The sequence below is a fragment of the Molossus molossus genome, unplaced genomic scaffold (assembly GCF_014108415.1).
Source record: "Molossus molossus isolate mMolMol1 unplaced genomic scaffold, mMolMol1.p scaffold_m16_p_21, whole genome shotgun sequence".
Lineage (NCBI taxonomy): Eukaryota > Metazoa > Chordata > Mammalia > Chiroptera > Molossidae > Molossus > Molossus molossus.
This window is the reverse complement of record NW_023425357.1, coordinates 24,860,116-24,865,368: the sequence shown is the minus strand read 5'-3', so window position 1 is coordinate 24,865,368 and position 5,253 is coordinate 24,860,116.

Here is a 5,253-nt window from a genome sequence, read left to right as displayed (position 1 = left end):
AACTCCAGAGATTAACCTCCATTTATGAAGGGTCAGGAAAAGCTCAACTTCCTGACCTCAACTTCCTCACTCTTAAGGAAAATTGTACAGTGATTCTTGCAATAAAGCATTAATAAATTTGTCGTGACCAGAGCATCAAGGCTCATGGTGTTCTGCAAAATTAGATTTCTCAGGAAAACCTTGGCCTGAGCTCTTCAACTTCAAGAGATGGTCTTTTATGACCCAAAGGCACTAGAAATCAACACTAAGTGAAATAAATCTATCACTTCTCTCTGTCCTGCCTAGACCTTACAATGTATTCCCAGTGCTCTCAAAAGGACAGCCCAATTCCTTACCTGGGCTCAGATTGTCCTTCATGACATGAGCCCTCACCTACCTGGACTATCCAGCTTGTTCATCACTGAATCACCGGTGCCCAGCGCAGTGCCAGGTGCTTCATAAAGACAAGAGGACATAGGACCTCTGCTCCTCCCCACCCCTATCTGCCTCTAGCCCCTTAGGCTTTTATTACAAGTGGAAATAAAAAAAATTAAATTAAAAAACACAGAAATCCCCAGGAGGAAAGTGAGCTTGCTCTAGAGAGAAAACCCACTCATCCACAGAGGGCTGGGGAAAGTAGGCGAGACTGGAGACACGACCTAAACCAGAAGGTCATGTGACAGTGGGGAAAAATGCAGACAGTCGAGTGACGGGACTTGCTTATTCTATGAAAAGGCAGGATGTACAGGGAGCCAGGGAGAGATGCGTTTCTAGGAGCTGTAGTGCCTGGCCTCTTCTTCTGCCTCACACCAAGCCCCTCTGCTGGGGCACTGCCCAAATGGGACCACCCCAAGTGATTTGATGCCTTCTACCCAAATGCAGGGAAGTATCCCCAATACTCCGGTTCAGATGCACTCATAAGGAATAACAATATTGAGTGGGCCTTGTGCCGGTTAATTTTCTAACAGCTTTTCATACATTGTCAACAAGTCCTCACAGTAACCCTATGTGACAGGTACTGATATTATCCATCATTTACAGATTTGGAACTGAGGCTTCAAAAAATTTAAGTAACTAGCCCAGCTGGTGTAGCTCAGTGGCTGAGCGTCAACCCATGCACCAAGAGGTTGCCGGTTCAATTCCCGGTCAGGGCACATGCCCAGGTTGTGAGCCAAATCCCCAGTGGGGGACATGCAGGAGGCAGCCAATCGATGTTTCTATCTCTCTCTCCCTCTCCCTTCCTCACTCTCTAAAAAATCAATAAAGAAAAAAAAAATTTAAGTAACTAAACTCGGGTTGAATTAACTTAACCATAAGTATTCTTTACCCCACAGCCAGAGAGATCTTTAAGATCTTTATAAAATCAGACTCCCTGCTGTGGCTCTCCCAATGCTCCAGGCTCCACAGCATATTCTTTCTCAGACTCCCTTCCAAGAGAGAGCTAAAAAGGTAGACAGAACTCATACTGCCAAGGCCTTGAATGTGCACATTATTCTACAGAGACTAGGAACACCTGGAATATTCAGAATGAGACCTTCACAGCAGTGTGCGGTGTCTCCTGGGCAGTGCTGAGGGTTACCTGGAGGGAGGCACACAGCAGCAGGGAGAGAAGTTCTGAGCAGGACTTTGTGACCCTCGACTTGGTCTCAATACTCTGGAGGGATATGATATATTCCTGTTAGTAAAAGTGGCATCCTACAGCGGTAAGACACATGAGGATAGGAAGGCAAGATCAAGATGGGATGAAAATTTAAAGGGAAAATGACACAGAACAACAACAACAAAAACCCCAGGTCAAACTGCCTTTATAGTCACAGCATTTTTTATTGCAAAGTTACCTCCTGCTGATTCTTTGGTGCTTAGGCCTGAGATACTAAGGATTCGGTGGCAAACAAAACAGCAAACTAGTCCAACAATCTCACTTGAAAAATAAGAGTTGAAATCCAGACAGAGCACACTGTCAGAAGTCACACAGCTAGGTAACAACTTGTGGACAGCCCGACATTTTTGCAGGCCCCAAAGGTTCTTGAGATAGCAATCACAGTGATGTGATTACAAAGACGAGGGCTAAGGGCGTCCTGAACTCGGCTGCCAGGGCACAAATCCAGCCATCCGTAATGGCATCGGCAGGTCTCATTTCCTTCCTAATCCACCTGGCATATGGTTATTTGCTCTTCTACAAAATCACATGCCCCTGGAGACTCTTTGAACTTCATTGGTCCTCAACCACAGCTGCTCTGTCACACAAGTCACAACAGTATTGCTTTAGTGTACATCTTACATTATAAGTGCTTTCCACTGACAAAACATTAGAGGTGGGAAAGGTGATAAGCAGTGGGCAACCAAACAATGGACTTGATGGTGCTTTGTTGTTCTTTCTGCGCAGCAATGGTGTGCCATGGGCTGGAGTCAGCTGGTACCAGCTCAGGAGAGCCTACTAAGCACACCTCTTCCCACCTACACCTTCAGTGGCATCGGCTTGGTAACTTAAAGTCTGCCAAGGCAGAAATATTTACAACACAGAAAACAGCAAATGCTACAAATTAGTGCCTTTGTTTTCGAGAGCCAGTCATTAAACATTTACCAGCATATCACTGGTTATTAGTGACCACATTAGCATAACGAAGATTTTGGTCCTTAGAGAGCAGAAACCGAGCCTTGCTCCTAATTCTTTGTAGAAGAAATAGCATTACATCCTGCATAAACAGGCATTTACTGCTCTCTAAAAAGAACACTTCGCATGTCTTACATACAGTGCTTCCAGTTTTCAGTTTCTAATTTGTTTTCAAGAAAAAAAAAACATTATCACTGTCATCATGGGCCCTGAATCTCATCCATTTCTGCATCCCCAAATATTTCACTCCATAAAGTAACCCCTCCCTCTTTTCTGGCATTCTCTCAACATATGCCCATTCCCAAGAGTCACTTGCCATTCTCTTCTGATTTTTTTTTTTTTAATCCTCACCCGAGGATATTTTTCCATTTTCTGTACAGAGAGAGTGGGAGGGAGAGAGAGAGAGAAACATCGACGTGAAGGGACACATCGAGTGGCTGCCACCCGCACGACCAACCAGGGCCGGGGACAAACTGCAACCGAGGTATGCGCCCCTAGCGGGAACCGAACCCGGGTCTCTCAGGACCGCAGGCCGACGCTCCAACCGCTGAGCCAAACCGGCCAGGGCTTCTCTTCTGATTTTTTAAGAGACCTTCTCTGTCCTACACTGTCTTCCCTTTGGAGCCAAGCCTTTTCAAACGTGCTTATACCCTCCAGCTCCACCTCAGCTTCCACCCACTCCTCACCACACCAGAGGGCTCTGAGGTCGCAGATGAACAAGGAACCCAATCAACTGCCCTTCAGCCCTTACTCTGATCCAGTGACACTCCTTCCTATCTAACCCCCTTGGTAATCTGTGGCACCATTCACTACGGTTTGCCTTCTACCTCTATACCTGTTCCTTCTCACACATGGGGCTCCCTCTCCTGTCCTGAAATATTAATATAAATACCTAGAGGCCCCACCCAACTGTCAATTATAGATACTTCTGGAAAATTGAGATATTGGAGTATAAAGAATACCTTTTACTCTGTGAAACTTATAAATTAGTTGAATGTCCCATTACAATGCAGTACTTACATAATTTAAAAAATTAAGTGACCCCAAAAATTTCACTCTGCTCTACAAACTCTCACGGTCCACTATCAACATTGGCCAAGGAAGTTGTTAGCTCTTATCTGCATGCTGCTGTCTCCCAAGTCTGTTCCAGTCCAGGCAACTCTAATATGCTCCAGAGCTAAACACTCAGAAGCCTAAAAGCCATCTCCCCCAGATCATCCACACACCTCAAACTCAGCACTTCGCACCATAACTCTCCTCACGTCAGGGCAGGGCATCGTCAGCAGGCAGGCACAAAACAGATGCCTGAGACCTCCTAGACGTTTCTTATATCCTACACCTTGTCCATCATGCTGATTCTGTATTCAATTCCCCTCAAATCTAGTCACTCCTCTTGATCCCCAACCCACTTCATTCACTCAGGCCCTCATTTTTTCACCTAAATAAGGGCAAAAATCTCATCGGTCTCCCTGGGTGTAATCTCCAAACTATAACCAGGTAAATCTTACTAAAAATACAAACAGAAACATATCCCCCTGCTCAGCCCCCTCTACAATCCCAAATCACCATATTAAAATCTACAACTAGTCACCACAGCACTGAAGGAAAAATTCCAACAGAATTAAAAGCCATTTCTGATCGTCCTCCACCAATAGTGCCCATATTCCAGTCACGCTAAACGACTTGATCCCTAGAATACATTCCATTTTCTCTCCATTTGTCAAAGATCGCCTGTGCTAAGTAACATTTTTGGAATGGCTTCTTCTTCCTGAAGTCTGGGCATGGATGCCCGGTGTTTTCTATGATACCTATCTAATCATGGCACTTACTACATTACTGCAATAGTCAACTTGTCAGTTGGCTACAAGCTCTATAGACAAAATGTCTCATTTCTGTACCTGCACTGCCTGATACAGGGGGGACAAATGACTGAATAAATATTCATAAACCTCAGTCTTGAAAGGTACCTCAAAATTAATTCTTCCTCCTCCAACCCTTAATCAAATGTCTATTATCCTGCGTAACCACCTCGCTAAGTGAATGTCCAGCCTCTTGAACACTTCTTGTGATGGAGAAATCATTTATTCAGCACTGACACCAACAAGGCCTCATGCTGAACATATACACAGAATTCACTAGAAGGAGCCCACAGTTCACAGTCTGTTGACAACTTATCTAACAAGATCACACCCTGCTGTCATGTGGCTGGAAGTTGCAGACTTTCAGATTCTCACGGGTCTCAGAAACACGAGGCACAAAGAATGCTGCTAAAAATAAGTACGGGAAGAAGAGCCCTGTGCCCAGCAAGAGGAGGCATGTTGGCCTAAGGTTTATGCCCAGGAGTTAACTGGCACCCAGGGTGGGCACATCCAACCAAACAAGAACCAAAGTCCACCAAGACTTTAAAAACTAACTAGAAGTAATTTTATCAATGGTGAGCACTTAATCTTTTAGCAAACAACTCTTTAAAAACAATAAAGTTGGAACATTATCATATAGTTAACACAACTGGGAATTTCCTCACATTCTTTTTGTCTCAGCTTATATCTTCAATGTTTAAGCTCCAGAACTGCCACGTTGTCAAAAAGGGAAATCTAATGGGACCATTTTGCCCTAATTCCAGGAGAGTCTAAGAGAACAGAGAAAATATTATTAAAGTC